This window comes from Pteropus vampyrus, unplaced genomic scaffold (assembly GCF_000151845.1).
Source record: "Pteropus vampyrus isolate Shadow unplaced genomic scaffold, Pvam_2.0 Scaffold30, whole genome shotgun sequence".
Lineage (NCBI taxonomy): Eukaryota > Metazoa > Chordata > Mammalia > Chiroptera > Pteropodidae > Pteropus > Pteropus vampyrus.
The window spans coordinates 10,710,542-10,721,464 of NW_011888811.1; the positions used below are offsets into that span (position 1 = coordinate 10,710,542).

Consider the following 10,923-nt stretch of genomic DNA (forward strand, 5'->3'; position numbering starts at 1 on the left):
AGCGTCTTCCTATGGCTGGAAATTTAGACTCATCATTCTAATTGTCACTGTTAAAAATAACTTTCAGTGACTATTTTTTGATTATAAGCCTTTACCTTAATCTCTGATAATTAACCTAGGAGAAATTCCTAGATGTGAGAAAAACTGGGTCAAAGAGAATGAGCTTCTAAAAATTCAAGGTACATGTTTGTTTTCTTAAAATTTAACTTGTACGTTTTTCTCTGCTTAAAAATGATAGATTTAGGTTTCAGGTATATGCTAGATAATTTACTCAGAGTTGTTCTGTTGCTTTCTCTGGCTTTTGCTTTATAATGATACTTCTAATACCATCACTACCATCACCTGTAGAGCTCAGATTTATCAAGTACTCCCTGTGGTGGCTGGGTTCAGCAAATCGCCTGCATTATCCCATGGAAGCTTTACAAAAAGCCTCTGGGGCCAGGGTGGATGTAAATCCCATTTTGTCTATGACATATAGATGTTAAGAATAAAGCTAGTAATTGAAGCCTAGTCTGTTTGTGGTCGAAAATGGTGATCTTGACCACTCAGACATCTTTTAACAAAGGACACTCTTAAGTAGTGGTCACTTGGAATATCAATGCTAAGGCCATTATAACTATAACCCTTTTAACTATATGGCAGTTTATAAGTCATAAAGTACTTCCACATACATTATTTTAATTGATCACCAAATCTCCTTTATATAAGACTAGAGCTTTCTTTCCATCACTGCCTGTCTGTGATAGGCCGAAGAGCCGATCCTAAGGAAAACAAAAGCAAAGCAGTATTCCTAAGGGGTCTGTGGGCAAAATGCTTCTCAAAAGGAGCAGGCAAAAGACTACGACTTTGATTACTGCTTGACCTTTCAACAAGCAGTGCTAGGGAATCAAAAAGGAGCACTGGGCCCTAAACACATGACACAGGGATTGGAAAACCAAGTGATATCACTCATTCTCACAGCCACAGCACTTGGACTTTCTTGTCTTGCTCAAAATAACCAAATCCATCTACTCACAAATTCTTCTAAGTGAAATAAGTGCAGGCTACAGTTGTATGACTAGAATTCTATGTTTTAATACACAGTTCAAGTAAGGGAAAGGCTTACATTGTCTTTTTCCCCTTCTTTTCATTTACTTTATTCTTTTATTGAATTATAGCTAATGTACAACATTATATCAGGGGCACAACATATTCAAGATTGATATACTTAACAAAAGATCACCACACTGTCTAGTGACCATCTGTCCTTGAACAAGGCTTATATGGTCTTGATTAGTTAGAATTATAATCCTGATAGTTACATTCCTGAGAAAATGTTGAGGTCACAGGAGTACCACTAGTATATTTGTATTTTCCCTTTCAAAACTCTTCCACCCATTTTCTATGGAGACTTTCCTGAGCTCTTTGTGCTTTCCATGAACAGAATCCAATTCTACAGACATTTCTCTCCACAGATCCTCAAGAAAAAGTGTCATATGGTAGATAAAAACATGAACTCTCAGTCAGACTTCCTGGGTTCAAATCCTGGCTCTGCCACTAATGAGCTGTGTGTCTTTAAGGAAGTAATTAGATCTCTATGCCTCAGTGTCCTCATCTGTGAAGTGGGGATTATAAAAGTACATATTTTGTAGGGTGATTGTGAGGATTAAGTGATTTAATACATGGTAAAGCACATGGCAAGTGCCATGTAGGTGTTTTATTATATTATCATTATTATTCCCTGTTGTTAATAGTCACTTTTCACAAGACACATCCCTACTCCTCCAACTGTCAAGTGAGAGAAAGGTTAACATAATCAAATCCTACTGAACTCACAATAGCCAATTGCTTTGGCATATTACCCCTGGATTATTTCCATTTAGGGAGCAAACTACTGAATACTGAAAAGCTGAAATGCAAAGAAATTAAACCCTCAAGATACAATTTCAGCTATATATATCAATGATAGGTAGGTAGGTAGGTAGGTAGATGATAGGTAGGTAGGTAGGTAGATAGATGATAGATGATAGATAGATAGATGATAGATAGATAGATAGATAGATAGATAGATAGATAGATAGATAGATAGATAGATAGATAGATAAATGATAGATAGATAATTTTAAGAAAATGGGTCATTAAGGTTTCTCAAAGCATATCTGGGATTTTAGAATGTTCAGGCTAGAAGAACATTTCCTCCTCAAGTATCTCCATTCCCAAAGCAAGGAGTTATAAAATCCCAAAGCTACACCTCTCCATCTGTCCTCCTATGACTGTTCCAGCCTTGTCCCTCTCACCTGAGGGACATCCAGCCTAATCTGAACTCTGTCCATTCCTTCCATCTCCCCTCATCACACCTGTTGCCATAAGCTGCCTCTTGCCTCTTTGTTTCTTCTTTGAATACCCTTCTCCAAACTCTGAATTCTTCCTATTGGAATAATTTTAATACTTTGTGATAATCTTTGCTCCTCCAGCCAATAAAGTAATTTTCTTGCTCTTCTATATGTAAATAAAATTTACTTGTTCTCCAGTTAGAGAATTTTCTTATAATTCTATACTTGTTGCTATTTATGTATGTATCCTATCTCTCCTGCTATACTGAGAGCTTGTTCAGGGCTACATCATAATCTGGTTCATTTTCATATCCCTCCCAGTAATCAACATGTTCTTTTGGTAAAGTGTTTACTGAACTGAATAAGGAAAAATATATTCTGAATGCCTAATTCTTCAGAAAATCTGCAGCGAAGCTTACTTTATAATGCCTCTATTCTAAAACAACTTTGCTTTACTGTAACTTAAAATCAAAATGTCAAGAACAGGCTATTTTTTAAAGTACATATATCTCCTACTGTAAAATAATGTTAATGCTAATTCTTCTGAGGTGCTTTAGCAGCCAGAAGAGTGAAGAGTCCAAAAAAGTGAACCCATAACCTGCCTTTTTAACCATGGAAGTAGTATATTTATCTATTTTTATGTATTAAAATATATTCAGGTCTACGGCCATGCTACCCTGAACAAGCCCGATCTCGCCTGATCTCGGAAGCTAAGCAAGGTCGGGCCAGGTTAGTACTTGGATGGGAGACCACCTAGGAAGACCAGGTGCTGTAGGCATAAAAAATAAAAATAATAACAATAAAATAAATAAGGGATTGTAAGCTGACAAAGTCCTTGCAATCTGTGAAGTCAACCAAGGGCTTCATCTTGGAAGAACAAAAAGTTCTCTTGTTTTGCTCTTCAGCTAATAATCTCCCCTGGCCTTATATAAAATCTGACATCTTATAAATATTTCTTATATTTGGCAAGAATAGAGATCATAAACTAAAAAGCCAAATGAAAAGATTAAGTAATTTACATGAATAAGAACACAAATAATAAGCAAATGAATCAAGAAAATTACCATCCTCACAAGGAAGCAGTCATAATTAACTTAATCTTAAAGTATCATTTTAAGTCTATAAAATTAACAAAAAATTTCTAACAAGTAAACCTATTGTTGGCACAGATATGAGAAAAGCAGCTCCCATATACAGAGTAAAATTGGCAGAATCTTTCAAGAATCAGAATGGCAAACAGCAAGAACTATAAAAATGTTCTAACCTTTAGATGCAATAAATTTATTTTTGTGAATATGTACTCTAAAAATAATTGAATGGAAGGAAATAGTATATGTATAGCAGTATTTATTGAAGCATTACTAAGAATAAAATAAAACCAGAATGTAATCTAAATATGCAACAATACGGCAATGATTTAGTAAACAGCAATATATCAACGGGATGGAATTTTATACTGTTAAACTTATTGTAAATACTATATATAAACATAGAAAGTATTTATGACATTCAATTAAATGAGAATGCAAATCACAAAATGCTACATACACTACGATTGCAACAACATAAAATATACATATTCAGTGAAAATTCAGAGAGCAATACATAAAACAAAAACAGTTAAACAATAGTTGTGTTCAGGCTTCAGGCTAATAAGGGACTTACTTTCTAAATGTATACATCCTCAAAACTTTCTAAATGTATACATCCTCAAAACTTTAAAAATTAGTAATTTTTATTACCCTAGCTACTTTTACATTAGCAACTTGCTCAAAAACTCACGTAATTTCCCAGTATATTTTTACTATTACTTTATTAACTAACCTAACATGCTTAGTGGGACCTATACATGACTTACTCATTCAATTAAAAGTCACAGCCCTGCCTTTTCCTTACAAATCCATAACCTCTTACACTTTCAACATTTTGCTCAAAACTTATCTCCTCTAGGAAGCTCTCCTTCTGTAATTCTCACATCAATATTTACTATCTACTGGATAACTAATTATTTCTATTAACACATCGTGTTTGGAGCTTTCTTCAATTGTTAGATTGTGTGTTTTTCCCTTTCTAAATGAATTTCAAATTCTGAAGAGACCAAATCTTCTTTTGTTCTTTTACCATTTTCAATTTAACTTAGTACAAAGTTTTTCACCTGGGGGATACTCAGTAAATTTGCTCAATGGACTGAATGAACCTTACATTTTCTAACTTCAAAATATCTAGTCAGTTTGTTTTTATTATGCACATGTATATAGTTTCATATGTTGCCCAACTAATAATCTGGGTAGATCCTTTGGATTCTAACATCATGTTGAAAGCAACAAATATGTCTCAACTTCATGAATTTGGATTACAATTTTCTCTATGAACTATCTTAAAGGATGTATAACACACAAGCAAAACTTGGTAAATAAAAACAAGGATTGTCATCAGTTTGAAGAGAACATGAAAGTCTAAAATAAATAGTCTGGGTAGAACATGATTTGAGCTCATGGACAATAACACAGATATGTTTAAAATAAACAAAAATAAGTGAGATAAATAACATATAGTGGCTGTACTAATACAAAATTAAACCTAAAAAAGTCCCTCAGAAATTTGTTAAAGTTACTAAACTGGGTAGTAGAAGGTTTGCTTAATATCAGAAAGGATTATATGTAAATTGATGAGCTATAAAAAATAATCATTGGTTATTTTGTGTACTCTCTAGGAAAATGTCCATTGATTGAAACCTTTTGGTTTATCTTCTTCTCATTAACATTTACATGATTTAGGATCTTGCAGAGATATAGGGCAATATTTTGCGTGGTAAGTAGATATTAGGCTGAAAGCACTGGTATCAGGGCCTTTCGTGTTCCTTCCGAATTGAGTTTGGTATGCCCTCCCTATGTTACATGCATACTAAATACTGCACTTACCATCTTATATTTATTCTTTCAACTATCCAAACAATGTGTACTGTGTGCCGTTTATGGGCTGGGCAGTGTGCTGACATTACCGCAATGAATGACTCAGCCTCTATCCCTTCTCCCATGAAGCTTAGAGTCTAGAGTAGAAAATAGAAATTAAGCAATAATTATGAAAACAATCAATTATATTGCTGATAAATGTTATAAAGGGAAAACACAGGGAGTAATGAGAATATATAGCGAGAGGTAAAAAACTAGCCTCAGAAGACAAAGAAGGCATTCTTGAAGAAGAAAGAATTTAAGGTGAACGGTATACAATGAGTGGAGGCTAGTCGGACAAATGGGAGATGAATGGACATTCCTGGAAGCAGAAAGAGCAAACAGAAAAACGCTGAGCTGGAGAGGATCTTGGCATGTGTGAGGTGCTATTAGAAACAAGAGCAGTGTGGCTGACATGTCTAATATAAAGACAGTGGAGCAAGATGTGGCTAGAAGCTATGAGGGGCTAAAAAGAATAGGGCCTAAGAGGCCAGATGAATAATTTGTGCTTTTATCCTAACAATGGTAACCATTAATTAGCCATGGAAATACCTGTCCCTACACATTTCACAGTAAATGTTCCTGTGAAATGTTCCTGTGGGACTACCCAACCTCTTAGGGAGCACCTGACACATAATTGAGTGTTCAGTGTTTGCTGAGTAAAAGAATGAATAAATTATCCTCTATCTCTCCATCAAAAAAATAGAGATTTTGAGTTATCAAGGACTGTTTAATGGAAATAAGAGCAAGAAGAATCCAGACACTACTGTTTTACTACTTAACTGTTTATAGTGCTATTTAAAATATATATATATATATTGCAACTGATGTCCAAAGGAACTTTTTAAGAGATGACCAGATAACTGAACTTTTTCATAATCAAACCAAAATTCTAGCCAGGCAGGAACCCAACAAAGTCTCCCTAGAAAACTATCAAATCATAAGCAAATGTTCTGAGGTTACAGAATCAACCAGCAAGCCTTCAAAAGAATCTCATGCAGGATGCCAGCTCAACAACACAGAACGTATCTGGAAGAAAAGGACTGTCCTCCAACAGTGACCTGGGAGTGTAATAAGGAGTGGTGAAATTTAGGGCTTTGATTAGGTTTCGCTCATAGGGTGTTTCTCTGATCAGGGGGTGTTTTGTTTTTAGTTCTCTAGCGAGCCCTTTGCTCTCGGTTGAATTCGGATATGTACAGGCCTATCCTTTTCAAGCCTGCAAACAAAAATCTCTTGCAGTTTCAAACATATTGCCCTCTCCATTGTAAATCCACTTGATGGTTTGCTTTTCTTTACTGGTTGAAGACAAGCTTTAATCATCTCACTCCCCTGCTCCAACTTCAGTGGCTCACCACCGCATGCAGAATAAAATAAAAACTTCCAAGCTTGCCACATAGCATCCCATACCCCACACTGCCCATAACTCCCAACATGCTTATCTAACCTCTTCTCACTTCCCTTCCACATATGGAGCCATTGTTTTTCTTGTTAGATGCGACGATGACAAACAGTTTCATGTATTCATGTATTTCTTTCTCCTTCCTTTCTTCCTTTTAAAAAAAATCCTACCATCAGTTACCTCTACATCTAACATCAAGATACCTAAAGACACAGGAATCAGGGGAGTCTAAAACAAACATTCCAAATATCTTCTCCCATTCAGCTGGTTGCCTGTTTTGTTGACTGTTTCTTTTGCCGTGTAGAAGCTTTTTAGTTTGATATAGTCCATTCATTTATTTTTGCTTTTCTTCCCTTGCCTTTGAGGTGAAATTCATAAAATCCTCTCTAAATCCAAGATCCATTCTTTGTTTTCCTACATGCAACTTATTGTTTTAGGTCTTATATTTAGGTCTTTGATCTATTGTGAGTTAATTTTTGTATACGATGACAGACAGTACTCAGTTTCATTCGTTTACATTCCAGGGCTTTTATTGAAAGCATTACTTTTTTACACAAAATATAATTGTGGTGATGTGTGGTTTGTTCCCAGAATAGCTACACAACTAAAAACACAGTAGGGGTGCTTTATGGAGATAATAATTTAACTTTATGCAATTGAAGACATCCTGGTAAAACCAGTTAAAAATGAATATTTCTAAGCATGCTCATAAATATTGTGTTGCCTGTGAGTCTGGTGGGGCCTGAGGATCTGCATTTATGATTAGCATCATATCTATCTCTTATTTAAATGGTCCAAAGGTGATACTTTGAGAAACATTGGTCTGTGGTATTGAGGTGAACTTTCTATGTTTCAAACAGACTGCTCTTCTAATTAATTTAATTTCTCTATGTTCATGCTAAAGGCAGAATTCGGCTGTTTTTGGTGACTGTTTTTGGCGACTGGAAACTTTTTGAAGAAATTAAGAACTGACAATAACATAAAAGAAGAAATGTATGGTGGTTGATTTGGTTTTACATGGTCTGAGATGTTTGTCCCCAGCCTTCAAGAAGAAATGATCAGGCTGAAAGTGCACCAATGTTCAGAACAACAGACCATGGATTAGTACCTCTTTCTTGGTCCACTTTATTCTAAGGAACATGTCTCTTCATAAGAATCCAGGTTTAGTCAACAAGTACCTTTTAAGTGTCTGCCAATGTCAAGGCATAGAACTAGGTGCGAGTTTTGCAACCCCAACATTATTTTTTGTTCTGTGAAATAGACCACCTAAGCTATACTTTTACATATGGTTATCATATCTGGCATCAGTTAAATGACAAATAGGAAAGAGCATTTTTGGAAAACATAATGATTTATTGGTAGTTCCCTGGGAACTTCACTCTAGCACTGAATGGACTTTATCAGTAAAAAGCAGACATTAAAGGAAAATTACTCAGAGAAAACCTCTCTGCCCCACAAAAATCACATGACTGATATTTTTTAAGCTAAATCTTTTTATCTACTCTTTACTGTAAAATTTTTCAGATATCTACTTTTCATCAGATGAATGTTTTCCCACAAAACATCTTTGATGGATTTTATCAACAGTTAGTTCTTCATTTTGTCTTTATTTAACTTAGGAAGGTTAATTGTAACAACTGAGATAATTGATGCGATGAAAGGAAGATATCTATGCTATTATGAAATAAATAAATGTGAATAAAATCTACAACCCTTTAAGCTGCTCTAAGAAATAGGCTTGACATTTAGAAAAAGGGGACGACAACATTGAAATAACATATACAACCTTCTAAAATCAAAATATCTTGCAAAGTTTGTTTTATTTTTAAAGAGCAAGATAAAAGCTCAAATTATTAAAATGTATGTTGGCTACTGCATAGGAATAAAGGAACATGAGGAAAGATCTGACCAAAAAAAAAAGTACAGAAAGATATGGTTTAGTTAAAGCAACAAAATTAAAAATTTTAATAGATTATTTTATTGGAGATGTTCAATCTTAAATTAACAGCCCCATTATAGTTAGTGAAAATAAACACATCAAATCATATACATTCTTTGTTAATTACATCTAATGAAAGTAATAACTCTGAATAAATTATTGTTACAGCAATAAATATAAAGGAAACATACTAGAAAAGAATTTTAGCCCTCCAAAAAAAGAGGTTCATTTTACTGAACCTTTTCATTTTACACAAGAGACAACTGAGGCCCAAAGACAACCACTGACTTACTAGGACCACACACTCCAGAAAGGCTTTCAACAAGTGACTATTGCAGAGTTATATTTTCATTTATAAAGTCTTCAGGAACAAAAGATAGTGCTTTCAAAAAGTAATCATAAATATTTGTTACCATGTTTACGCACACATAATGTTCACTCAGGGACCCAAAATTTCCCTTCAATTCTTTAACATCTTGTTCATTCTTCACAAGATGTTTATCCTTTCTAAAGGTGTTGGGCCCTTTTCCTCACCTTCCCTCTTCCTATCTCTCTCTTCCCTTTTCTTCTCCCTGCCTCCATTTCTCTGTTCCCTCCTATTCCTCACTGTTGTCTTTCTTCTTTCTCACTGTTTATCTAGAACTCATGATCGCGCATTCAGGCATCAGGAAAGTAAGAAAGTCAGTGAGATGGTATATTTACTCCAAGAATCAGTGATAGTAAGACTCTTGTTGAAAAAGGCTGATATTAACCTCAAAGTTTAGTTAGAATATCTCCAACTAGACTAGCTTCTTATTAACCCACTCCATCAATCATCTCTTGGTTCATCACAGTAATTTTAAACACACAAATAGGAGAGGTTCTGTCCTTGCCCTGTTACAGTTCCTAGTACTGTGCCTGGCTGGCTCTCAGAATGCTAAAGAATAAATGTTTGTGTTCCCCTCCCCCCAAATTCATGTTAAACCTAATTCCCATTGTGATTGTATCTGGAGGTAGGGGCCTTTGGAAGATAATTAGGTGATGCAGATAGAACCCTCAGGAATGGGATTAGTACCCCGGAGTTCCCTCACCCCTTCTGTCATGTGAGGTCACATGGAGAAGTCAGCTGTCTCTGAACCAGGAAGCAGGCCCTCCCCAACTCTGCCAGCACCTTAATCTTGACTTTAACAGCCTCCATAACTGTGAAAAATATAAGTTTCTTGTTTATAAGCTACCAAGTCTATAGTACTTTGTCATAGCATCCCAAACTAAGGCACAGTGATATGGAGAGAAATTCTTTAAGTGTTCTATTATTTCTTCAGGTAATCACTCTAATCCCAAAATGTATCACATAATTTCCTGCACTAGTCTATAAGAATGGCATTTTAAGAATGGCAGAGACCATGCACTTCAGCTCCTAGCACTGTGCCTGGCTGGTTCTCAGAAGCAGTTCAGACTTGAAGGAACCGGCCAATTATCAGCTATAGACTTATAAGTCAATAGCTGAGTAGCTGAGTTTTCTTACAATGTATTTAAGATGTATTTTCTCACATAAGACACTTGACTGGAAGTAGCTAATGCAATAAAGCATATAATGACCTAGTATATAAAGAAGTCTGGAAGTAGAGTTTCAGGTTGGTGAAGGTGGCTTCTAACATCATCAAGGACCCAGATCCACCTCTTAGTAACTGTGTGACTTTAGTACATATATTACTTCTCCTATCCTCCAGTTTCGTATATGAATAATGACAGTGTTGGAAAACACTCAATAAATTTTTCTACCATCATCATTATTGTTTCAAACATTACTATTTTATGAAAGATTTTACTTGCTCAAGAGTTCTACTAAAATCAAAACATTAAGCCACTAGTTAGGTAAATTTCATGTTTTTACACTTTCAAGTAGATTGCTCTATTCTTTATCTACTGCTCATAGATGGGATAGTTTGCCTAACACCCTCCAATCTCCATTGAATTTTCCTAAAAAGTACAGAAAAAAAGTAAAAGAAAAAAAGTAAAAGTAAAAGAAAAAAAGTACAGTATAGAGAATTTACTAGGCTGAAATCATATGAAGACTGAAGATTCTTCACAAGAGCAGAGAGTGTCTGCCTCCCATTCCGGAACTTCTTCTCCACTGTATCAACAGGGTTGGGTGTGAATTTTAATGTCAACAAGATGCCACCAGATTGATTTACTATCCAGCATCTGCTTATCCTATACAAGCATTTTCTTAAATGGCATTCTGGTGGATGTTGCTTTTCAAATGTCAGAAATATCAGTATTTGAAGATAATTTTAAAAATTTTTAAATGCTGAAAACAAGGCAAAAAAAAAAAAAAAAGGA

The 10,923-nt window shown here is 35.0% G+C and overlaps 1 protein-coding gene and 1 pseudogene across 6 annotated transcripts in view; one reads left to right on the forward strand and one right to left on the reverse strand.

Moving 5' to 3' along the window:
* SGCD (sarcoglycan delta) overlaps nt 1-10,923 on the reverse strand; it is a 1,401,159-nt gene that overhangs the window by 784,281 nt on the left and 605,955 nt on the right. The gene's annotated exons all lie outside the window — the stretch shown is intronic.
* LOC111737725 lies at nt 2,972-3,090 on the forward strand (annotated as a pseudogene).